The sequence below is a fragment of the Ovis canadensis genome, chromosome 5 (assembly GCF_042477335.2).
Source record: "Ovis canadensis isolate MfBH-ARS-UI-01 breed Bighorn chromosome 5, ARS-UI_OviCan_v2, whole genome shotgun sequence".
In the NCBI taxonomy this organism is placed as follows: domain Eukaryota; kingdom Metazoa; phylum Chordata; class Mammalia; order Artiodactyla; family Bovidae; genus Ovis; species Ovis canadensis.
In genome coordinates this window covers 12,664,741-12,692,288 of record NC_091249.1, presented here as the reverse complement: position 1 = coordinate 12,692,288, position 27,548 = coordinate 12,664,741, and positions in this window count along the sequence as shown.

The following is a 27,548-nucleotide window of genomic DNA, read 5'->3' as shown; positions in this document are numbered from 1 at the left end:
CCGGAAATCACGTGGGCCCCACACGGAAATCACGTGGGCCCCCAGGGGAAATCACGTGGGCCCCACAAGGAAATCACGTGGGCCCCACCCGGAAATCACGTGGGCCCCACCCGGAAATCACGTGGGCCCCACCCGGAAATCACGTGGGCCCCACGGGGAAATCACGTGGGCCCCACCCGGAAATCACGTGGGCCCCACCCGGAAATCACGTGGGCCCCACCCGGAAATCACGTGGGCCCCACCCGGAAATCACGTGGGCCCCACCCGGAAATCACGTGGGCCCCACCCGGAAATCACGTGGGCCCCACCCGGAAATCACGTGGGCCCCACCCGGAAATCACGTGGGCCCCACCCGGAAATCACGTGGGCCCCAAGGGGAAATCACGTGGGCCCCACCCGGAAATCACGTGGGCCCCACCCGGAAATCACGTGGGCCCCACCCGGAAATCACGTGGGCCCCACCCGGAAATCACGTGGGCCCCACCCGGAAATCACGTGGGCCCCACCCGGAAATCACGTGGGCCCCACCCGGAAATCACGTGGGCCCCACGGGGAAATCACGCGGGCCCCACCCGGAAATCACGTGGGCACCACGGGGAAATCACGTGGGCCCCACCCGGAAATCACGTGGGCACCACGGGGAAATCACGTGGGCCCCACCCGGAAATCACGTGGGCCCCACCCGGAAATCACGTGGGCCCCACCCGGAAATCACGTGGGGCCCACCCGGAAATCACGTGGGCCCCACCCGGAAATCACGTGGGCCCCACGGGGAAATCACGTGGGCCCCACCCGGAAATCACGTGGGCACCACCCGGAAATCACGTGGGCCCCACACGGAAATCACGTGGGCCCCACCCGGAAATCACGTGGGCCCCACACGGAAATCACGTGGGCCCCACCCGGAAATCACGTGGGCCCCTCCCGGAAATCACGTGGGCCCCACCCGGAAATCACGTGGGCCCCACCCGGAAATCACGTGGGCCCCACGGGGAAATCACGTGGGCCCCACCCGGAAATCACGTGGGCCCCACCCGGAAATCACGTGGGCCCCACCCGGAAGTCACGTGGGCCCCACCCGGAAATCACGTGGGCCCCACCCGGAAATCACGTGGGCCCCACCCGGAAATCACGTGGGCCCCACCCGGAAATCACGTGGGCCCCACCCGGAAATCACGTGGGCCCCACCCGGAAATCACGTGGGCCCCACCCGGAAATCACGTGGGCCCCCAGGTGAAATCACGTGGGCCCCACAAGGAAATCACGTGGGCCCCACCCTGAAATCACGTGGGCCCCACCCGGAAATCACGTGGGCCCCACCCGGAAATCACGTGGGCCCCACCCGGAAATCACGTGTGCCCCACGGGGAAATCACGTGGGCCCCACCCGGAAATCACGTGGGCCCCACCCGGAAATCACGTGGGCCCCACCCGGAAATCACGTGGGCCCCACCCGGAAATCACGTGGGCCCCACCCGGAAATCACGTGGGCCCCACCCGGAAATCACGTGGCCCCCACGGGGAAATCACGTGGGCCCCACCCGGAAATCACGTGGGCCCCACCCGGAAATCACGTGGGCCCCACCCGGAAATCACGTGGGCCCCACCCGGAAATCACGTGGGCCCCACGGGGAAATCACGTGGGCCCCACGGGGAAATCACGTGGGCCCCACCCGGAAATCACGTGGGCCCCACCCGGAAATCACGTGAGCCCCACCCGGAAATCACATGGGCCCCACCCGGAAATCACGTGGGCCCCACCCGGAAATCACGTGGGCCCCACCCGGAAATCACGTGGGCCCCCAGGGGAAATCACGTGGGCCCCACCCGGAAATCACGTGGGCCCCACCCGGAAATCACGTGGGCCCCACCCGGAAATCACGTGGGCCCCACCCGGAAATCACGTGGGCCCCACCCGGAAATCACGTGGGCCCCACCCGGAAATCACGTGGGCCCCACCCGGAAATCACGTGGGCCCCACCCGGAAATAACGTGGGCCCCACCCGGAAATCACGTGGGCCCCCAGGGGAAATCACGTGGGCCCCACCCGGAAATCACGTGGGCCCCACCCGGAAATCACGTGGGCCCCACCCGGAAATCACGTGGGCCCCACCCGGAAATCACGTGGGCCCCAACCGGAAATCACGTGGGCCCCACCCGGAAATCACGTGGGCCCCCATGGGAAATCACGTGGGCCCCACAAGGAAATCACGTGGGCCCCACCCGGAAATCACGTGGGCCCCACCCGGAAATCACGTGGGCCCCACCCGGAAATCACGTGGGCCCCACGGGGAAATCACGTGGGCCCCACGGGGAAATCACGTGGGCCCCACCCGGAAATCACGTGGGCCCCACCCGGAAATCACGTGGGCCCCACCCGGAAATCACGTGGGCCCCAACCGGAAATCACGTGGGCCCCACCCGGAAATCACGTGGGCCCCACCCGGAAATCACGTGGGCCCCACCCGGAAATCACGTGGGCCCCACCCGGAAATCACGTGGGCCCCAAGGGGAAATCACGTGGGCCCCACCCGGAAATCACGTGGGCCCCACCCGGAAATCACGTGGGCCCCACCCGGAAATCACGTGGGCCCCACCCGGAAATCACGTGGGCCCCACCCGGAAATCACGTGGGCCCCACCCGGAAATCACGTGGGCCCCACCCGGAAATCACGTGGGCCCCACGGGGAAATCACGCGGGCCCCACCCGGAAATCACGTGGGCACCACGGGGAAATCACGTAGGCCCCACCCGGAAATCACGTGGGCACCACGGGGAAATCACGTGGGCCCCACCCGGAAATCACGTGGGCCCCACCCGGAAATCACGTGGGCCCCACCCGGAAATCACGTGGGGCCCACCCGGAAATCACGTGGGTCCCACCCGGAAATCACGTGGGCCCCACGGGGAAATCACGTGGGCCCCACCCGGAAATCACGTGGGCACCACCCGGAAATCACGTGGGCCCCACACGGAAATCACGTGGGCCCCACCCGGAAATCACGTGGGCCCCACACGGAAATCACGTGGGCCCCACCCGGAAATCACGTGGGCCCCTCCCGGAAATCACGTGGGCCCCACCCGGAAATCACGTGGGCCCCACCCGGAAATCACGTGGGCCCCACGGGGAAATCACGTGGGCCCCACCCGGAAATCACGTGGGCCCCACCCGGAAATCACGTGGGCCCCACCCGGAAGTCACGTGGGCCCCACCCGGAAATCACGTGGGCCCCACCCGGAAATCACGTGGGCCCCACCCGGAAATCACGTGGGCCCCACCCGGAAATCACGTGGGCCCTCCCGGAAATCACGTGGGCCCCACCCGGAAATCACGTGGGCCCCACCCGGAAATCACGTGGGCCCCCAGGTGAAATCACGTGGGCCCCACAAGGAAATCACGTGGGCCCCACCCTGAAATCACGTGGGCCCCACCCGGAAATCACGTGGGCCCCACCCGGAAATCACGTGGGCCCCACCCGGAAATCACGTGTGCCCCACGGGGAAATCACGTGGGCCCCACCCGGAAATCACGTGGGACCCACCCGGAAATCACGTGGGCCCCACCCGGAAATCACGTGGGCCCCACCCGGAAATCACGTGGGCCCCACCCGGAAATCACGTGGGCCCCACCGGAAATCACGTGGCCCCCACGGGGAAATCACGTGGGCCCCACCCGGAAATCACGTGGGCCCCACCCGGAAATCACGTGGGCCCCACCCGGAAATCACGTGGGCCCCACCCGGAAATCACGTGGGCCCCACGGGGAAATCACGTGGGCCCCACGGGGAAATCACGTGGGCCCCACCCGGAAATCACGTGGGCCCCACCCGGAAATCACGTGAGCCCCACCCGGAAATCACATGGGCCCCACCCGGAAATCACGTGGGCCCCACCCGGAAATCACGTGGGCCCCACCCGGAAATCACGTGGGCCCCCAGGGGAAATCACGTGGGCCCCACCCGGAAATCACGTGGGCCCCACCCGGAAATCACGTGGGCCCCACCCGGAAATCACGTGGGCCCCACCCGGAAATCACGTGGGCCCCACCCGGAAATCACGTGGGCCCCACCCGGAAATCACGTGGGCCCCACCCGGAAATCACGTGGGCCCCACCCGGAAATCACGTGGGCCCCACCCGGAAATCACGTGGGCCCCACCCGGAAATCACGTGGGCCCCACCCGGAAATCACGTGGGCCCCACCCGGAAATCACGTGGGCCCCACCCGGAAATCACGTGGGCCCCACCCGGAAATCACGTGGGCCCCACCCGGAAATCACGTGGGCCCCACCCGGAAATCACGTGGGCCCCACCCGGAAATCACGAGGGCCCCACCCGGAAATTACGTGGGCCCCACCCGGAAATCACGTGGGCCCTACCCGGAAATCACGTGGGCCCCCAGAGGAAATCACGTGGGCCCCACCCGGAAATCACGTGGGCCCCCAGGGGAAATCACGTGGGCCCCACCCGGAAATCACGTGGGCCCCACCCGGAAATCACGTGGGCCCCACCCGGAAATCACGTGGGCCCCACGGGGAAATCACGTGGGCCCCACCCGGAAATCACGTGGGCCCCACCCGGAAATCACGTGGGCCCCACCCGGAAATCACGTGGGCCCCACCCGGAAATCACGTGGGCCCCACCCGGAAATCACGTGGGCCCCACCCGGAAATCACGTGGGCCCCACCCGGAAATCACGTGGGCCCCAAGGGGAAATCACGTGGGCCCCACCCGGAAATCACGTAGGCCCCACCCGGAAATCACGTGGGCCCCACCCGGAAATCACGTGGGCCCCACCCGGAAATCACGTGGGCCCCACCCGGAAATCACGTGGGCCCCACCCGGAAATCACGTGGGCCCCACCCGGAAATCACGTGGGCCCCACGGGGAAATCACGCGGGCCCCACCCGGAAATCACGTGGGCACCACGGGGAAATCACGTGGGCCCCACCCGGAAATCACGTGGGCACCACGGGGAAATCACGTGGGCCCCACCCGGAAATCACGTGGGCCCCACCCGGAAATCACGTGGGCCCCACCCGGAAATCACGTGGGGCCCACCCGGAAATCACGTGGGCCCCACCCGGAAATCACGTGGGCCCCACGGGGAAATCACGTGGGCCCCACCCGGAAATCACGTGGGCACCACCCGGAAATCACGTGGGCCCCACACGGAAATCACGTGGGCCCCACCCGGAAATCACGTGGGCCCCACACGGAAATCACGTGGGCCCCACCCGGAAATCACGTGGGCCCCTCCCGGAAATCACGTGGGCCCCACCCGGAAATCACGTGGGCCCCACCCGGAAATCACGTGGGCCCCACGGGGAAATCACGTGGGCCCCACCCGGAAATCACGTGGGCCCCACCCGGAAATCACGTGGGCCCCACCCGGAAGTCACGTGGGCCCCACCCGGAAATCACGTGGGCCCCACCCGGAAATCACGTGGGCCCCACCCGGAAATCACGTGGGCCCCACCCGGAAATCACGTGGGCCCCACCCGGAAATCACGTGGGCCCCACCCTGAAATCACGTGGGCCCCACCCGGAAATCACGTGGGCACCACGGGGAAATCACGTGGGCCCCACCCGGAAATCACGTGGGCCCCACCCGGAAATCACGTGGGCCCCACCCGGAACTCACGTGGGGCCCACCCGGAAATCACGTGGGCCCCACCCGGAAATCACGTGGGACCCACGGGGAAATCACGTGGGCCCCACCCGGAAATCACGTGGGCCCCACCCGGAAATCACGTAGGCCCCACACAGAAATCACGTGGGCCCCACCCGGAAATCACGTGGGCCCCACCCGGAAATCACGTGGGACCCACCCGGAAATCACGTGGGCCCCACCCGGAAATCACGTGGGCCCCACGGGGAAATCACGTGGGCCCCACCCGGAAATCACGTGGGCCCCACCCGGAAATCACGTGGGCCCCACCCGGAAATCACGTGGGACCCCAGGGGAAATCACGTGGGCCCCACCCGGAAATCACGTGGGCCCCACCCGGAATTCACGTGGGCCCCACCCGGAAATCACGTGGGCCCCACCCGGAAATCACGTGGGCCCCACCCGGAAATCACGTGGGCCCCCAGGGGAAATCACGTGGGCCCCACCCGGAAATCACGTGGGCCCCACCCGGAAATCACGTGGGCCCCACCCGGAAATCACGTGGGCCCCACCCGGAAATCACGTGGGCCCCACCCGGAAATCACGTGGGCCCCACCCGGAAATAACGTGGGCCCCACCCGGAAATCACGTGGGCCCCCAGGGGAAATCACGTGGGCCCCACAAGGAAATCACGTGGGCCCCACCCGGAAATCACGTGGGCCCCACCCGGAAATCACGTGGGCCCCACCCGGAAATCACGTGGGCCCCACCCGGAAATCACGTGGGCCCCACCCGGAAATCACGTGGGCCCCACCCGGAAATCACGTGGGCCCCACCCGGAAATCACGTGGGCCCCACCCGGAAATCACGTGGGCCCCACCCGGAAATCACGTGGGCCCCACCCGGAAATCACGTGGGCCCCACCCGGAAATCACGTGGGCCCCAAGGGGAAATCACATGGGCAACACCCGGAAATCACGTGGGCCCCACCCGGAAATCACATGGGCCCCACCCGGAAATCACGTGGGCCCCACCCGGAAATCACGTGGGCCCCACCCGGAAATCACGTGGGCCCCACCCGGAAATCACGTGGGCCCCACCCGGAAATCACGTGGGCCCCACCCGGAAATCACGTGGGCCCCACCCGGAAATCACGTGGGCCCCACCCGGAAATCACTTGGGCCCCACCCGGAAATCACGTGGGCCCCCAGGGGAAATCACGTGGGCCCCACCCGGAAATCACGTGGGCCCCACCCGGAAATCACGTGGGCCCCACCCGGAAATCACGTGGGCCCCACCCGGAAATCACGTGGGCCCCACCCGGAAATCACGTGGGCCCCACCCGGAAATCACGTGGGCCCCACCCGGAAATCACGTGGGCCCCACCCGGAAATCACGTGGGCCCCACCCGGAAATCACGTGGGCCCCACCGGAAATCACGTGGCCCCCACGGGGAAATCACGTGGGCCCCACCCGGAAATCACGTGGGCCCCACCCGGAAATCACGTGGGCCCCACCCGGAAATCACGTGGGCCCCACCCGGAAATCACGTGGGCCCCACGGGGAAATCACGTGGGCCCCACGGGGAAATCACGTGGGCCCCACCCGGAAATCACGTGGGCCCCACCCGGAAATCACGTGAGCCCCACCCGGAAATCACATGGGCCCCACCCGGAAATCACGTGGGCCCCACCCGGAAATCACGTGGGCCCCACCCGGAAATCACGTGGGCCCCCAGGGGAAATCACGTGGGCCCCACCCGGAAATCACGTGGGCCCCACCCGGAAATCACGTGGGCCCCACCCGGAAATCACGTGGGCCCCACCCGGAAATCACGTGGGCCCCACCCGGAAATCACGTGGGCCCCACCCGGAAATCACGTGGGCCCCACCCGGAAATCACGTGGGCCGCACCCGGAAATCACGTGGGCCCCACCCGGAAATCACGTGGGCCCCACCCGGAAATCACGTGGGCCCCACCCGGAAATCACGAGGGCCCCACCCGGAAATTACGTGGGCCCCACCCGGAAATCACGTGGGCCCTACCCGGAAATCACGTGGGCCCCCAGAGGAAATCACGTGGGCCCCACCCGGAAATCACGTGGGCCCCCAGGGGAAATCACGTGGGCCCCACCCGGAAATCACGTGGGCCCCACCCGGAAATCACGTGGGCCCCACCCGGAAATCACGTGGGCCCCACGGGGAAATCACGTGGGCCCCACCCGGAAATCACGTGGGCCCCACCCGGAAATCACGTGGGCCCCACCCGGAAATCACGTGGGCCCCACCCGGAAATCACGTGGGCCCCACCCGGAAATCACGTGGGCCCCACCCGGAAATCACGTGGGCCCCACCCGGAAATCACGTGGGCCCCACCCGGAAATCACGTGGGCCCCACCCGGAAATCACGTGGGCCCCACCCGGAAATCACGTGGGCCCCACCCGGAAATCACGTGGGGCCCACCCGGAAATCACGTGGGCCCCACGGGGAAATCACGTGGGCCCCACCCAGAAATCACGTGGGCCCCACCCGGAAATCACGTGGGCCCCACACGGAAATCACGTGGGCCCCACCCGGAAATCACGTGGGCCCCACCCTGAAATCACGTGGGCCCCACCCGGAAATCACGTGGGCCCCACCCGGAAATCACGTGGGCCCCACCCGGAAATCACGTGGGCCCCACCCGGAAATCACGTGGGCCCCACCCGGAAATCACGTGGGCCCCACCCGGAAATAACGTGGGCCCCACCCGGAAATCACGTGGGCCCCCAGGGGAAATCACGTGGGCCCCACAAGGAAATCACGTGGGCCCCACCCGGAAATCACGTGGGCCCCACCCGGAAATCACGTGGGCCCCACCCGGAAATCACGTGGGCCCCACGGGGAAATCACGTGGGCCCCACCCGGAAATCACGTGGGCCCCACCCAGAAATCACGTGGGCCCCACCCGGAAATCACGTGGGCCCCACCCGGAAATCACGTGGGCCCCAACCGGAAATCACGTGGGCCCCACCCGGAAATCACGTGGGCCCCACCCGGAAATCACGTGGGCCCCACCCGGAAATCACGTGGGCCCCACCCGGAAATCACGTGGGCCCCAAGGGGAAATCACGTGGGCCCCACCCGGAAATCACGTGGGCCCCACCCGGAAATCACGTGGGCCCCACCCGGAAATCACGTGGGCCCCACCCGGAAATCACGTGGGCCCCACCCGGAAATCACGTGGGCCCCACCCGGAAATCACGTGGGCCCCACCCGGAAATCACGTGGGCCCCACGGGGAAATCACGCGGGCCCCACCCGGAAATCACGTGTGCACCACGGGGAAATCACGTGGGCCCCACCCGGAAATCACGTGGGCACCACGGGGAAATCACGTGGGCCCCACCCGGAAATCACGTGGGCCCCACCCGGAAATCACGTGGGCCCCACCCGGAAATCACGTGGGGCCCACCCGGAAATCACGTGGGCCCCACCCGGAAATCACGTGGGCCCCACGGGGAAATCACGTGGGCCCCACCTGGAAATCACGTGGGCACCACCCGGAAATCACGTGGGCCCCACACGGAAATCACGTGGGCCCCACCCGGAAATCACGTGGGCCCCACACGGAAATCACGTGGGCCCCACCCGGAAATCACGTGGGCCCCTCCCGGAAATCACGTGGGCCCCACCCGGAAATCACGTGGGCCCCACCCGGAAATCACGTGGGCCCCACGGGGAAATCACGTGGGCCCCACCCGGAAATCACGTGGGCCCCACCCGGAAATCACGTGGGCCCCACCCGGAAGTCACGTGGGCCCCACCCGGAAATCACGTGGGCCCCACCCGGAAATCACGTGGGCCCCACCCGGAAATCACGTGGGCCCCACCCGGAAATCACGTGGGCCCCACCCGGAAATCACGTGGGCCCCACCCGGAAATCACGTGGGCCCCACCCGGAAATCACGTGGGCACCACGGGGAAATCACGTGGGCCCCACCCGGAAATCACGTGGGCCCCACCCGGAAATCACGTGGGCCCCACCCGGAAATCACGTGGGGCCCACCCGGAAATCACGTGGGCCCCACCCGGAAATCACGTGGGACCCACGGGGAAATCACGTGGGCCCCACCCGGAAATCACGTGGGCCCCACCCGGAAATCACGTAGGCCCCACACAGAAATCACGTGGGCCCCACCCGGAAATCACGTGGGCCCCACCCGGAAATCACGTGGGACCCACCCGGAAATCACGTGGGCCCCACCCGGAAATCACGTGGGCCCCACGGGGAAATCACGTGGGCCCCACCCGGAAATCACGTGGGCCCCACCCGGAAATCACGTGGGCCCCACCCGGAAATCACGTGGGACCCCAGGGGAAATCACGTGGGCCCCACCCGGAAATCACGTGGGCCCCACCCGGAAATCACGTGGGCCCCACCCGGAAATCACGTGGGCCCCACCCGGAAATCACGTGGGCCCCACCCGGAAATCACGTGGGCCCCCAGGGGAAATCACGTGGGCCCCACCCGGAAATCACGTGGGCCCCACCCGGAAATCACGTGGGCCCCACCCGGAAATCACGTGGGCCCCACCCGGAAATCACGTGGGCCCCACCCGGAAATCACGTGGGCCCCACCCGGAAATAACGTGGGCCCCACCCGGAAATCACGTGGGCCCCCAGGGGAAATCACGTGGGCCCCACAAGGAAATCACGTGGGCCCCACCCGGAAATCACGTGGGCCCCACCCGGAAATCACGTGGGCCCCACCCGGAAATCACGTGGGCCCCACCCGGAAATCACGTGGGCCCCACCCGGAAATCACCTGGGCCCCACCCGGAAATCACCTGGGCCCCACCCGGAAATCACGTGGGCCCCACCCGGAAATCACGTGGGCCCCACCCGGAAATCACGTGGGCCCCACCCGGAAATCACGTGGGCCCCACCCGGAAATCACGTGGGCCCCACCCGGAAATCACGTGGGCCCCAAGGGGAAATCACATGGGCCCCACCCGGAAATCACGTGGGCCCCACCCGGAAATCACGTGGGCCCCACCCGGAAATCACGTGGGCCCCACCCGGAAATCACGTGGGCCCCACCCGGAAATCACGTGGGCCCCACCCGGAAATCACGTGGGCCCCACCCGGAAATCACGTGGGCCCCACCCGGAAATCACGTGGGCCCCACCCGGAAATCACGTGGGCCCCACCCGGAAATCACGTGGGCCCCACCCGGAAATCACGTGGGCCCCCAGGGGAAATCACGTGGGCCCCACCCGGAAATCACGTGGGCCCCACCCGGAAATCACGTGGGCCCCACCCGGAAATCACGTGGGCCCCACCCGGAAATCACGTGGGCCCCACCCGGAAATCACGTGGGCCCCACCCGGAAATCACGTGGGCCCCACCCGGAAATCACGTGGGCCCCACCCGGAAATCACGTGGGCCCCACCCGGAAATCACGTGGGCCCCACCCGGAAATCACGTGGGCCCCACCCGGAAATCACGTGGGCCCCACCCGGAAATCACGTGGGGCCCACCCGGAAATCACGTGGGCCCCACGGGGAAATCACGTGGGCCCCACCCGGAAATCACGTGGGCCCCACCCGGAAATCACGTGGGCCCCACACGGAAATCACGTGGGCCCCACCCGGAAATCACGTGGGCCCCACCCTGAAATCACGTGGGCCCCACCCGGAAATCACGTGGGCCCCACCCGGAAATCACGTGGGCCCCACCCGGAAATCACGTGGGCCCCACCCGGAAATCACGTGGGCCCCACCCGGAAATCACGTGGGCCCCACCCGGAAATCACGTGGGCCCCACCCGGAAATCACGTGGGCCCCCAGGGGAAATCACGTGGGCCCCACAAGGAAATCACGTGGGCCGCACCCGGAAATCACGTGGGCCCCACCCGGAAATCACGTGGGCCCCACGGGGAAATCACGTGGGCCCCACCCGGAAATCACGTGGGCCCCACCCGGAAATCACGTGGGCCCCACCCGGAAATCACGTGGGCCCCACCCGGAAATCACGTGGGCCCCACCCGGAAATCACGTGGGCCCCACCCTGAAATCACGTGGGCCCCACCCGGAAATCACGTGGGCCCCACCCGGAAATCACGTGGGCCCCACCCGGAAATCACGTGGGCCCCACCGGAAATCACGTGGGCCCCACCCGGAAATCACGTGGGCCCCCAGGGGAAATCACGTGGGCCCCACAAGGAAATCACGTGGGCCCCACCCGGAAATCACGTGGGCCCCACCCGGAAATCACGTGGGCCCCACCCGGAAATCACGTGGGCCCCACCCGGAAATCACGTGGGCCCCACCCGGAAATCACGTGGGCCCCACCCGGAAATCACGTGGGCCCCACCCGGAAATCACGTGGGCCCCACCCGGAAATCACGTGGGCCCCACCCGGAAATCACGTGGGCCCCACCCGGAAATCACGTGGGCCCCACCCGGAAATCACGTGGGCCCCAAGGGGAAATCACATGGGCCCCACCCGGAAATCACGTGGGCCCCACCCGGAAATCACATGGGCCCCACCCGGAAATCACGTGGGCCCCACCCGGAAATCACGTGGGCCCCACCCGGAAATCACGTGGGCCCCACCCGGAAATCACGTGGGCCCCACCCGGAAATCACGTGGGCCCCACCCGGAAATCACGTGGGCCCCACCCGGAAATCACGTGGGCCCCACCCGGAAATCACGTGGGCCCCACCCGGAAATCACGTGGGCCCCACCCGGAAATCACGTGGGCCCCACCCGGAAATCACGTGGGCCCCACCCGGAAATCTCGTGGGCCCCACCGGAAATCACGTGGGCCCCACCCGGAAATCACGTGGGCCCCCAGGGGAAATCACGTGGGCCCCACAAGGAAATCACGTGGGCCCCACCCGGAAATCACGTGGGCCCCACCCGGAAATCACGTGGGCCCCACCCGGAAATCACGTGGGCCCCACGGGGAAATCACGTGGGCCCCACCCGGAAATCACGTGGGCCCCACCCGGAAATCACGTGGGCCCCACCCGGAAATCACGTGGGCCCCACCCGGAAATCACGTGGGCCCCACCCGGAAATCACGTGGGCCCCCAGGGGAAATCACGTGGGCCCCACCCGGAAATCACGTGGGCCCCACCCGGAAATCACGTGGGCCCCACCCGGAAATCACGTGGGCCCCACCCGGAAATCACGTGGGCCCCACCCGGAAATCACGTGGGCCCCACCCGGAAATCACGTGGGCCCCACCCGGAAATCACGTGGGCCCCACCCGGAAATCACGTGGGCCCCACCCGGAAATCACGTGGGCCCCACCCGGAAATCACGTGGGCCCCACCCGGAAATCACGTGGGCCCCACCCGGAAATCACGTGGGCCCCACCCGGAAATCACGTGGGGCCCACCCGGAAATCACGTGGGCCCCACGGGGAAATCACGTGGGCCCCACCCGGAAATCACGTGGGCCCCACCCGGAAATCACGTGGGCCCCACACGGAAATCACGTGGGCCCCACCCGGAAATCACGTGGGCCCCACCCTGAAATCACGTGGGCCCCACCCGGAAATCACGTGGGCCCCACCCGGAAATCACGTGGGCCCCACCCGGAAATCACGTGGGCCCCACCCGGAAATCACGTGGGCCCCACCCGGAAATCACGTGGGCCCCACCCGGAAATCACGTGGGCCCCACCCGGAAATCACGTGGGCCCCCAGGGGAAATCACGTGGGCCCCACAAGGAAATCACGTGGGCCCCACCCGGAAATCACGTGGGCCCCACCCGGAAATCACGTGGGCCCCACGGGGAAATCACGTGGGCCCCACCCGGAAATCACGTGGGCCCCACCCGGAAATCACGTGGGCCCCACCCGGAAATCACGTGGGCCCCACCCGGAAATCACGTGGGCCCCACCCGGAAATCACGTGGGCCCCACCCTGAAATCACGTGGGCCCCACCCGGAAATCACGTGGGCCCCACCCGGAAATCACGTGGGCCCCACCCGGAAATCACGTGGGCCCCACCGGAAATCACGTGGGCCCCACCCGGAAATCACGTGGGCCCCCAGGGGAAATCACGTGGGCCCCACAAGGAAATCACGTGGGCCCCACCCGGAAATCACGTGGGCCCCACCCGGAAATCACGTGGGCCCCACCCGGAAATCACGTGGGCCCCACGGGGAAATCACGTGGGCCCCACCCGGAAATCACGTGGGCCCCACCCGGAAATCACGTGGGCCCCACCCGGAAATCACGTGGGCCCCACCCGGAAATCACGTGGGCCCCACCCGGAAATCACGTGGGCCCCACCCGGAAATCACGTGGGCCCCACCCGGAAATCACGTGGGCCCCACCCGGAAATCACGTGGGCCCCACGGGGAAATCACGTGGGCCCCACCCGGAAATCACGTGGGCCCCACCCGGAAATCACGTGGGCCCCACACGGAAATCACGTGGGCCCCACCCGGAAATCACGTGGGCCCCACGGGGAAATCACGTGGGCCCCACCCGGAAATCACGTGGGCCCCACCCGGAAATCACGTGGGCCCCACCCGGAAATCACGTGGGCCCCACGGGGAAATCAGGTGGGCCCCACCCGGAAATCACGTGGGCACCACGGGGAAATCACGTGGGCCCCACCCGGAAATCACGTGGGCACCACGGGGAAATCACGTGGGCCCCACCCGGAAATCACGTGGGCCCCACGCGGAAATCACGTGGGCCCCACCGGGAAATCACGTGGGGCCCACCCGGAAATCACGTGGGCCCCACCCGGAAATCACGTGGGCCCCACGGGGAAATCACGTGGGCCCCACCCGGAAATCACGTGGGCACCACTCGGAAATCACGTGGGCCCCACACGGAAATCACGTGGGCCCCACCCGGAAATCACGTGGGCCCCACACGGAAATCACGTGGGCCCCACCCGGAAATCACGTGGGCCCCACTCGGAAATCACGTGGGCCCCACCCGGAAATCACGTGGGCCCCACCCGGAAATCACGTGGGCCCCACGGGGAAATCACGTGGGCCCCACCCGGAAATCACGTGGGCCCCACCCGGAAATCACGTGGGCCCCACCCGGAAGTCACGTGGGCCCCACCCGGAAGTCACGTGGGCCCCACCCGGAAATCACGTGGGCCCCACCCGGAAATCACGTGGGCCCCACCCGGAAATCACGTGGGCCCCACCCGGAAATCACGTGGGCCCCACCCGGAAATCACGTGGGCCCCACCCGGAAATCACGTCGGCACCACGGGGAAATCACGTGGGCCCCACCCGGAAATCACGTGGGCCCCACCCGGAAATCACGTGGGCCCCACCCGGAAATCACGTGGGGCCCACCCGGAAATCACGTGGGCCCCACCCGGAAATCACGTGGGCCCCACGGGGAAAACACGTGGGCCCCACCCGGAAATCACGTGGGCCCCACCCGGAAATCACGTAGGCCCCACACGGAAATCACGTGGGCCCCACCCGGAAATCACGTGGGCCCCACCCGGAAATCACGTGGGACCCACCCGGAAATCACGTGGGCCCCACCCGTAAATCACGTGGGCCCCACGGGGAAATCACGTGGGCCCCACCCGGAAATCACGTGGGCCCCACCCGGAAATCACGTGGGCCCCACCCGGAAATCACGTGGGACCCCAGGGGAAATCACGTGGGCCCCACCCGGAAATCACGTGGGCCCCACCCGGAAATCACGTGGGCCCCACCCGGAAATCACGTGGGCCCCACCCGGAAATCACGTGGGCCCCACCCGGAAATCACGTGGGCCCCACCCGGAAATCACGTGGGCCCCACCCGGAAATCACGTGGGCCCCACACGGAAATCACGTGGGCCCCACCCGGAAATCACGTGGGCCCCACCCGGAAATCACGTGGGCCCCACCCGGAAATCACGTGGGCCCCACCCGGAAATCACGTGGGGCCCACCCGGAAATCACGTGGGCCCCACCCGGAAATCACGTGGGCCCCACGGGGAAATCACGTGGGCCCCACCCGGAAATCACGTGGCCCCACCCGGAAATCACGTGGGCCCCACCCTGAAATCACGTGGGCCCCACCCGGAAATCACGTGGGCCCCACCCGGAAATCACGTGGGCCCCACCCGGAAATCACGTGGGCCCCACCCGGAAATCACGTGGGCCCCACTCGGAAATCACGTGGGCCCCACCCGGAAATCACGTGGGCCCCCAGGGGAAATCACGTGGGCCCCACCCGGAAATCACGTGGGCCCCACCCGGAAATCACGTGGGACCCCAGGGGAAATCACGTGGGCCCCACCCGGAAATCACGTGGGCCCCACCCGGAAATCACGTGGGCCCCACCCGGAAATCACGTGGGCCCCACCCGGAAATCACGTGGGCCCCACCCGGAAATCACGTGGGCCCCACCCGGAAATCACGTGGGCCCCACCCGGAAATCACGTGGGCCCCACCCGGAAATCACGTGGGCCCCACCCGGAAATCACGTGGGCCCCACTCGGAAATCACGTGGGCCCCACCCGGAAATCACGTGGGCCCCCAGGGGAAATCACGTGGGCCCCACCCGGAAATCACGTGGGCCCCACCCGGAAATCACGTGGGCCCCACCCGGAAATCACGTGGGCCCCACCCGGAAATCACGTGGGCCCCACGCGGAAATCACGTGGGCCCCACCGGGAAATCACGTGGGGCCCACCCGGAAATCACGTGGGCCCCACCCGGAAATCACGTGGGCCCCACCCGGAAATCACGTGGGCCCCACCCGGAAATCACGTGGGCACCACTCGGAAATCACGTGGGCCCCACACGGAAATCACGTGGGCCCCACCCGGAAATCACGTGGGCCCCACACGGAAATCACGTGGGCCCCACCCGGAAATCACGTGGGCCCCACTCGGAAATCACGTGGGCCCCACCCGGAAATCACGTGGGCCCCACCCGGAAATCACGTGGGCCCCACGGGGAAATCACGTGGGCCCCACCCGGAAATCACGTGGGCCCCACCCGGAAATCACGTGGGCCCCACCCGGAAGTCACGTGGGCCCCACCCGGAAATCACGTGGGCCCCACCCGGAAATCACGTGGGCCCCACCCGGAAATCACGTGGGCCCCACCCGGAAATCACGTGGGCCCCACCCGGAAATCACGTGGGCCCCACCCGGAAATCACGTCGGCACCACGGGGAAATCACGTGGGCCCCACCCGGAAATCACGTGGGCCCCACCCGGAAATCACGTGGGCCCCACCCGGAAATCACGTGGGGCCCACCCGGAAATCACGTGGGCCCCACCCGGAAATCACGTGGGCCCCACGGGGAAAACACGTGGGCCCCACCCGGAAATCACGTGGGCCCCACCCGGAAATCACGTAGGCCCCACACGGAAATCACGTGGGCCCCACCCGGAAATCACGTGGGCCCCACCCGGAAATCACGTGGGACCCACCCGGAAATCACGTGGGCCCCACCCGTAAATCACGTGGGCCCCACGGGGAAATCACGTGGGCCCCACCCGGAAATCACGTGGGCCCCACCCGGAAATCACGTGGGCCCCACCCGGAAATCACGTGGGACCCCAGGGGAAATCACGTGGGCCCCACCCGGAAATCACGTGGGCCCCACCCGGAAATCACGTGGGCCCCACCCGGAAATCACGTGGGCCCCACCCGGAAATCACGTGGGCCCCACCCGGAAATCACGTGGGCCCCACCCGGAAATCACGTGGGCCCCACCCGGAAATCACGTGGGCCCCACACGGAAATCACGTGGGCCCCACCCGGAAATCACGTGGGCCCCACCCGGAAATCACGTGGGGCCCACCCGGAAATCACGTGGGCCCCACCCGGAAATCACGTGGGCCCCACGGGGAAATCACGTGGGCCCCACCCGGAAATCACGTGGCCCCACCCGGAAATCACGTGGGCCCCACCCTGAAATCACGTGGGCCCCACCCGGAAATCACGTGGGCCCCACCCGGAAATCACGTGGGCCCCACCCGGAAATCACGTGGGCCCCACCCGGAAATCACGTGGGGCCCACCCGGAAATCACGTGGGCCCCACCCGGAAATCACGTGGGCCCCACGGGGAAATCACGTGGGCCCCACCCGGAAATCACGTGGCCCCACCCGGAAATCACGTGGGCCCCACCCTGAAATCACGTGGGCCCCACCCGGAAATCACGTGGGCCCCACCCGGAAATCACGTGGGCCCCACCCGGAAATCACGTGGGCCCCACCCGGAAATCACGTGGGCCCCACTCGGAAATCACGTGGGCCCCACCCGGAAATCACGTGGGCCCCCAGGGGAAATCACGTGGGCCCCACCCGGAAATCACGTGGGCCCCACCCGGAAATCACGTGGGACCCCAGGGGAAATCACGTGGGCCCCACCCGGAAATCACGTGGGCCCCACCCGGAAATCACGTGGGCCCCACCCGGAAATCACGTGGGCCCCACCCGGAAATCACGTGGGCCCCACCCGGAAATCACGTGGGCCCCACCCGGAAATCACGTGGGCCCCACCCGGAAATCACGTGGGCCCCACCCGGAAATCACGTGGGCCCCACTCGGAAATCACGTGGGCCCCACCCGGAAATCACGTGGGCCCCCAGGGGAAATCACGTGGGCCCCACCCGGAAATCACGAGGGCCCCACCCGGAAATCACGTGGGCCCCACCCGGAAATCACGTGGGCCCCACCCTGAAATCACGTGGGCCCCACCCGGAAATCACGTGGGCCCCACCCTGAAATCACGTGGGCCCCACCCGGAAATCACGTGGGCCCCACCCGGAAATCACGTGGGCCCCATCCGGAAATCACGTGGGCCCCACCCGGAAATCACGTGGGCCCCACTCGGAAATCACGTGGGCCCCACCCGGAAATCACGTGGGCCCCCAGGGGAAATCACGTGGGCCCCACCCGGAAATCACGTGGGCCCCACCCGGAAATCACGTGGGCCCCACGCGGAAATCACGTGGGCCCCACCCGGAAATCACGTGGGCCCCACCCGGAAATCACGTGGGCCCCACGGGGAAATCACGTGGGCCCCACCCGGAAATCACGTGGGGCCCACCCGGAAATCACGTGGGCCCCACGGGGAAATCACGTGGGCCCCACCCGGAAATCACGTGGGCCCCACCCGGAAATCACGTGGGCCCCACCCGGAAATCACGTGGGCCCCACCCGGAAATCACGTGGGCCCCACCCGGAAATCACGTGGGCCCCACCCGGAAATCACGTGGGCCCCACCCGGAAATCACGTGGGCCCCACCCGGAAATCACGTGGGCCCTACCCGGAAATCACGTGGGCCCCCAGGGGAAATCACGTGGGCCCCACCCGGAAATCACGTGGGCCCCCAGGGGAAATCACGTGGGCCCCACCCGGATATCACGTGGGCCCCACCCGGAAATCACGTGGGCCCCACCCGGAAATCACGTGGGCCCCACGGGGAAATCACGTGGGTCCCACCCGGAAATCACGTGTGCCCCACCCGGAAATCACGTGGGCCCCACCCGGAAATCACGTGGGCCCCACCCGGAAATCACGTGGGCCCCACCCGGAAATCACGTGGGCCCCACCCGGAAATTACGTGGGCCCCACGGGGAAATCACGTGGGCCCCACCCGGAAATCACGTGGGCCCCACCCGGAAATCACGTGGGCCCCACCCGGAAATCACATGGGCCCCACCCGGAAATCACGTGGGCCCCACCCGGAAATCACGTGGGCCCCACCCGGAAATCACGTGGGCCCCACCCGGAAATCACGTGGGCCCCCAGGGGAAATCACGTGGGCCCCCAGGGGAAATCACGTGGGCCCCACCCGGAAATCACGTGGGCCCCACCCGGAAATCACGTGGGCCCCACGGGGAAATCACGTGGGCCCCACGGGGAAATCACGTGGGCCCCACCCGGAAATCACGTGGGCCCCACCCGGAAATCACGTGGGCCCCACCCGGAAATCACGTGGGGCCCACCCGGAAATCACGTGGGCCCCACGGGGAAATCACGTGGGCCCCACCCGGAAATCACGTGGGCCCCACCCGGAAATCACGTGGGCCCCACCCGGAAATCACGTGGGCCCCACCCGGAAATCACGTGGGCCCGACGGGGAAATCACGTGGGCCCCACCCGGAAATCACGTGGGCCCCACCCGGAAATCACGTGGGCCCCACCCGGAAATCACGTGGGCCCCACCCGGAAATCACGTGGGCCCCACCCGGAAATCACGTGGGCCCCACCCGGAAATCACGTGGGCCCCACCCGGAAATCACGTGGGCCCCACCCGGAAATCACGTGGGCCCCACCCGGAAATCACGTGGGCCCCACCCGGAAATCACGTGGGCCCCACCCGGAAATCACGTGGGCCCCCAGGGGAAATCACTTGCGCCCCACCCGGAAATCACGTGGGCCCCACCCGGAAATCACGTGGGCCCCACCCGGAAATCACGTGGGCCCCACGGGGAAATCACGTGGGCCCCACCCGGAAATCACGTGGGCCCCACCCGGAAATCACGTGGGCCCCACGGGGAAATCACGTGGGCCCCACCCGGAAATCACGTGGGCCCCACCCGGATATCACGTGGGCCCCACCCGGAAATCACGTGGGCCCCACCCGGAAATCACGTGGGCCCCACGGGGAAATCACGTGGGTCCCACCCGGAAATCACGTGGGCCCCACCCGTAAATCACGTGGGCCCCACCCGGAAATCACATGGGCCCCACCCGGAAATCACGTGGGCCCCACCCGGAAATCACGTGGGCCCCACCCGGAAATCACGTGGGCCCCACGGGGAAATCACGTGGGCCCCACCTGGAAATCACGTGGGCCCCACCCGGAAATCACGTGGGCCCCACCCGGAAATCACGTGGGCCCCACCCGGAAATCACGTGGGCCCCACCCGGAAATCACGTGGGCCCCCAGGGGAAATCACGTGGGCCCCACCCGGAAATCACGTGGGCCCCACCCGGAAATCACGTGGGCCCCACCCGGAAATCACGTGGGCCCCACCCGGAAATCACGTGGGCCCCACCCGGAAATCACGTGGGCCCCACCCTGAAATCACGTGGGCCCCACCCGGAAATCACGTGGGCCCCACCCGGAAATCACGTGGGCCCCACCCGGAAATCACGTGGGCCCCACCGGAAATCACGTGGGCCCCACCCGGAAATCACGTGGGCCCCCAGGGGAAATCACGTGGGCCCCACAAGGAAATCACGTGGGCCCCACCCGGAAATCACGTGGGCCCCACCCGGAAATCACGTGGGCCCCACCCGGAAATCACGTGGGCCCCACGGGGAAATCACGTGGGCCCCACCCGGAAATCACGTGGGCCCCACCCGGAAATCACGTGGGCCCCACCCGGAAATCACGTGGGCCCCACCCGGAAATCACGTGGGCCCCACCCGGAAATCACGTGGGCCCCACCCGGAAATCACGTGGGCCCCACGGGGAAATCACGTGGGCCCCACGGGGAAATCACGTGGGCCCCACCCGGAAATCACGTGGGCCCCACCCGGAAATCACGTGGGCCCCACACGGAAATCACGTGGGCCCCACCCGGAAATCACGTGGGCCCCACGGGGAAATCACGTGGGCCCCACCCGGAAATCACGTGGGCCCCACCCGGAAATCACGTGGGCCCCACCCGGAAATCACGTGGGCCCCACGGGGAAATCAGGTGGGCCCCACCCGGAAATCACGTGGGCACCACGGGGAAATCACGTGGGCCCCACCCGGAAATCACGTGGGCACCACGGGGAAATCACGTGGGCCCCACCCGGAAATCACGTGGGCCCCACGCGGAAATCACGTGGGCCCCACCGGGAAATCACGTGGGGCCCACCCGGAAATCACGTGGGCCCCACCCGGAAATCACGTGGGCCCCACGGGGAAATCACGTGGGCCCCACCCGGAAATCACGTGGGCCCCACCCGGAAATCACGTGGGCCCACACGGAAATCACGTGGGCCCCACCCGGAAATCACGTGGGCCCCACTCGGAAATCACGTGGGCCCCACCCGGAAATCACGTGGGCCCCACCCGGAAATCACGTGGGCCCCACGGGGAAATCACGTGGGCCCCACCCGGAAATCACGTGGGCCCCACCCGGAAATCACGTGGGCCCCACCCGGAAGTCACGTGGGCCCCACCCGGAAATCACGTGGGCCCCACCCGGAAATCACGTGGGCCCCACCCGGAAATCACGTGGGCCCCACCCGGAAATCACGTGGGCCCCACCCGGAAATCACGTGGGCCCCACCCGGAAATCACGTCGGCACCACGGGGAAATCACGTGGGCCCCACCCGGAAATCACGTGGGCCCCACCCGGAAATCACGTGGGCCCCACCTGGAAATCACGTGGGGCCCACCCGGAAATCACGTGGGCCCCACCCGGAAATCACGTGGGCCCCACGGGGAAAACACGTGGGCCCCACCCGGAAATCACGTGGGCCCCACCCGGAAATCACGTAGGCCCCACACGGAAATCACGTGGGCCCCACCCGGAAATCACGTGGGCCCCACCCGGAAATCACGTGGGACCCACCCGGAAATCACGTGGGCCCCACCCGTAAATCACGTGGGCCCCACGGGGAAATCACGTGGGCCCCACCCGGAAATCACGTGGGCCCCACCCGGAAATCACGTGGGCCCCACCCGGAAATCACGTGGGACCCCAGGGGAAATCACGTGGGCCCCACCCGGAAATCACGTGGGCCCCACCCGGAAATCACGTGGGCCCCACCCGGAAATCACGTGGGCCCCACCCGGAAATCACGTGGGCCCCACCCGGAAATCACGTGGGCCCCACCCGGAAATCACGTGGGCCCCACCCGGAAATCACGTGGGCCCCACACGGAAATCACGTGGGCCCCACCCGGAAATCACGTGGGCCCCACCCGGAAATCACGTGGGCCCCACCCGGAAATCACGTGGGCCCCACCCGGAAATCACGTGGGGCCCACCCGGAAATCACGTGGGCCCCACCCGGAAATCACGTGGGCCCCACGGGGAAATCACGTGGGCCCCACCCGGAAATCACGTGGCCCCACCCGGAAATCACGTGGGCCCCACCCTGAAATCACGTGGGCCCCACCCGGAAATCACGTGGGCCCCACCCGGAAATCACGTGGGCCCCACCCGGAAATCACGTGGGCCCCACCCGGAAATCACGTGGGCCCCACTCGGAAATCACGTGGGCCCCACCCGGAAATCACGTGGGCCCCCAGGGGAAATCACGTGGGCCCCACCCGGAAATCACGTGGGCCCCACCCGGAAATCACGTGGGACCCCAGGGGAAATCACGTGGGCCCCACCCGGAAATCACGTGGGCCCCACCCGGAAATCACGTGGGCCCCACCCGGAAATCACGTGGGCCCCACCCGGAAATCACGTGGGCCCCACCCGGAAATCACGTGGGCCCCACCCGGAAATCACGTGGGCCCCACCCGGAAATCACGTGGGCCCCACCCGGAAATCACGTGGGCCCCACCCGGAAATCACGTGGGCCCCACTCGGAAATCACGTGGGCCCCACCCGGAAATCACGTGGGCCCCCAGGGGAAATCACGTGGGCCCCACCCGGAAATCACGAGGGCCCCACCCGGAAATCACGTGGGCCCCACCCGGAAATCACGTGGGCCCCACCCTGAAATCACGTGGGCCCCACCCGGAAATCACGTGGGCCCCACCCTGAAATCACGTGGGCCCCACCCGGAAATCACGTGGGCCCCACCCGGAAATCACGTGGGCCCCATCCGGAAATCACGTGGGCCCCACCCGGAAATCACGTGGGCCCCACTCGGAAATCACGTGGGCCCCACCCGGAAATCACGTGGGCCCCCAGGGGAAATCACGTGGGCCCCACCCGGAAATCACGTGGGCCCCACCCGGAAATCACGTGGGCCCCACGCGGAAATCACGTGGGCCCCACCCGGAAATCACGTGGGCCCCACCCGGAAATCACGTGGGCCCCACGGGGAAATCACGTGGGCCCCACCCGGAAATCACGTGGGGCCCACCCGGAAATCACGTGGGCCCCACGGGGAAATCACGTGGGCCCCACCCGGAAATCACGTGGGCCCCACCCGGAAATCACGTGGGCCCCACCCGGAAATCACGTGGGCCCCACCCGGAAATCACGTGGGCCCCACCCGGAAATCACGTGGGCCCCACCCGGAAATCACGTGGGCCCCACCCGGAAATCACGTGGGCCCCACCCGGAAATCACGTGGGCCCTACCCGGAAATCACGTGGGCCCCCAGGGGAAATCACGTGGGCCCCACCCGGAAATCACGTGGGCCCCCAGGGGAAATCACGTGGGCCCCACCCGGATATCACGTGGGCCCCACCCGGAAATCACGTGGGCCCCACCCGGAAATCACGTGGGCCCCACGGGGAAATCACGTGGGTCCCACCCGGAAATCACGTGGGCCCCACCCGGAAATCACGTGGGCCCCACCCGGAAATCACGTGGGCCCCACCCGGAAATCACGTGGGCCCCACCCGGAAATCACGTGGGCCCCACCCGGAAATCACGTGGGCCCCACGGGGAAATCACGTGGGCCCCACCTGGAAATCACGTGGGCCCCACCCGGAAATCACGTGGGCCCCACCCGGAAATCACGTGGGCCCCACCCGGAAATCACGTGGGCCCCACCCGGAAATCACGTGGGCCCCACCCGGAAATCACGTGGGCCCCACCCGGAAATCACGTGGGCCCCACCCGGAAATCACGTGGGCCCCACCCGGAAATCACGTGGGCCCCCAGGGGAAATCACGTGGGCCCCCAGGGGAAATCACGTGGGCCCCACCCGGAAATCACGTGGGCCCCACCCGGAAATCACGTGGGCCCCACGGGGAAATCACGTGGGCCCCACGGGGAAATCACGTGGGCCCCACCCGGAAATCACGTGGGCCCCACCCGGAAATCACGTGGGCCCCACCCGGAAATCACGTGGGGCCCACCCGGAAATCACGTGGGCCCCACGGGGAAATCACGTGGGCCCCACCCGGAAATCACGTGGGCCCCACCCGGAAATCACGTGGGCCCCACCCGGAAATCACGTGGGCCCCACCCGGAAATCACGTGGGCCCGACGGGGAAATCACGTGGGCCCCACCCGGAAATCACGTGGGCCCCACCCGGAAATCACGTGGGCCCCACCCGGAAATCACGTGGGCCCCACCCGGAAATCACGTGGGCCCCACCCGGAAATCACGTGGGCCCCACCCGGAAATCACGTGGGCCCCACCCGGAAATCACGTGGGCCCCACCCGGAAATCACGTGGGCCCCACCCGGAAATCACGTGGGCCCCACCCGGAAATCACGTGGGCCCCCAGGGGAAATCACTTGCGCCCCACCCGGAAATCACGTGGGCCCCACCCGGAAATCACGTGGGCCCCACCCGGAAATCACGTGGGCCCCACGGGGAAATCACGTGGGCCCCACCCGGAAATCACGTGGGCCCCACCCGGAAATCACGTGGGCCCCACGGGGAAATCACGTGGGCCCCACCCGGAAATCACGTGGGCCCCACCCGGATATCACGTGGGCCCCACCCGGAAATCACGTGGGCCCCACCCGGAAATCACGTGGGCCCCACGGGGAAATCACGTGGGTCCCACCCGGAAATCACGTGGGCCCCACCCGTAAATCACGTGGGCCCCACCCGGAAATCACATGGGCCCCACCCGGAAATCACGTGGGCCCCACCCGGAAATCACGTGGGCCCCACCCGGAAATCACGTGGGCCCCACGGGGAAATCACGTGGGCCCCACCTGGAAATCACGTGGGCCCCACCCGGAAATCACGTGGGCCCCACCCGGAAATCACGTGGGCCCCACCCGGAAATCACGTGGGCCCCACCCGGAAATCACGTGGGCCCCCAGGGGAAATCACGTGGGCCCCACCCGGAAATCACGTGGGCCCCACCCGGAAATCACGTGGGCCCCACCCGGAAATCACGTGGGCCCCACCCGGAAATCACGTGGGCCCCACCCGGAAATCACGTGGGCCCCACCCGGAAATCACGTGGGCCCCACCCGGAAATCACGTGGGCCCCACCCGGAAATCACGTGGGCCCCACCCGGAAATCACGTGGGCCCCACGGGGAAATCACGTGGGCCCCACCCGGAAATCACGTGGGCCCCACCCGGAAATCACGTGGGCCCCACACGGAAATCACGTGGGCCCCACCCGGAAATCACGTGGGCCCCACCCTGAAATCACGTGGGCCCCACCCGGAAATCACGTGGGCCCCACCCGGAAATCACGTGGGCCCTACCCGGAAATCACGTGGGCCCCACCCGGAAATCACGTGGGCCCCACCCGGAAATCACGTGGGCCCCACCCGGAAATCTCGTGGGCCCCACCCGGAAATCACGTGGGCCCCCAGGGGAAATCACGTGGGCCCCACAAGGAAATCACGTGGGCCCCACCCGGAAATCACGTGGGCCCCACCCGGAAATCACGTGGGCCCCACCCGGAAATCACGTGGGCCCCACCCGGAAATCACGTGGGCCCCACCCGGAAATCACGTGGGCCCCACCCGGAAATCACGTGGGCCCCACCCGGAAATCACGTGGGCCCCACCCGGAAATCACGTGGGCCCCACCCGGAAATCACGTGGGCCCCACCCGGAAATCACGTGGGCCCCACCCGGAAATCACGTGGGCCCCACCCGGAAATCACGTGGGCCCCACCCGGAAATCACGTGGGCCCCACCCGGAAATCACGTGGGCCCCACCCGGAAATCACGTGGGCCCCCAGGGGAAATCACGTGGGCCCCACAAGGAAATCACGTGGGCCCCACCCGGAAATCACGTGGGCCCCACCCGGAAATCACGTGGGCCCCACCCGGAAATCACGTGGGCCCCACCCGGAAATCACGTGGGCCCCACCCGGAAATCACGTGGGCCCCACCCGGAAATCACGTGGGCCCCACCCGGAAATCACGTGGGCCCCACCCGGAAATCACGTGGGCCCCACCCGGAAATCACGTGGGCCCCACCCGGAAATCACGTGGGCCCCACCCGGAAATCACGTGGGCCCCACCCGGAAATCACGTGGGCCCCACGGGGAAATCACGTGGGCCCCACCCGGAAATCACGTGGGCCCCACCCGGAAATCACGTGGGCCCCACCCGGAAATCACGTGGGCCCCACCCGGAAATCACGTGGGCCCCACCCGGAAATCACGTGGGCCCCACGGGGAAATCAGGTGGGCCCCACCCGGAAATCACGTGGGCACCACGGGGAAATCACGTGGGCCCCACCCGGAAATCACGTGGGCACCACGGGGAAATCACGTGGGCCCCACCCGGAAATCACGTGGGCCCCACCCGGAAATCACGTGGGCCCCACCGGGAAATCACGTGGGGCCCACCCGGAAATCACGTGGGCCCCACCCGGAAATCACGTGGGCCCCACGGGGAAATCACGTGGGCCCCACCCGGAAATCACGTGGGCACCACCCGGAAATCACGTGGGCCCCACACGGAAATCACGTGGGCCCCACCCGGAAATCACGTGGGCCCCACACGGAAATCACGTGGGCCCCACCCGGAAATCACGTGGGCCCCACCCGGAAATCACGTGGGCCCCACCCGGAAATCACGTGGGCCCCACCCGGAAATCACGTGGGCCCCACGGGGAAATCACGTGGGCCCCACCCGGAAATCACGTGGGCCCCACCCGGAAATCACGTGGGCCCCACCCGGAAGTCACGTGGGCCCCACCCGGAAATCACGTGGGCCCCACACGGAAATCACGTGGGCCCCACCCGGAAATCACGTGGGCCCCACCCGGAAATCACGTGGGCCCCACCCGGAAATCACGTGGGCCCCACCCGGAAATCACGTGGGCCCCACCCGGAAATCACGTGGGCACCACGGGGAAATCACGTGGGCCCCACCCGGAAATCACGTGGGCCCCACCCGGAAATCACGTGGGCCCCACCCGGAAATCACGTGGG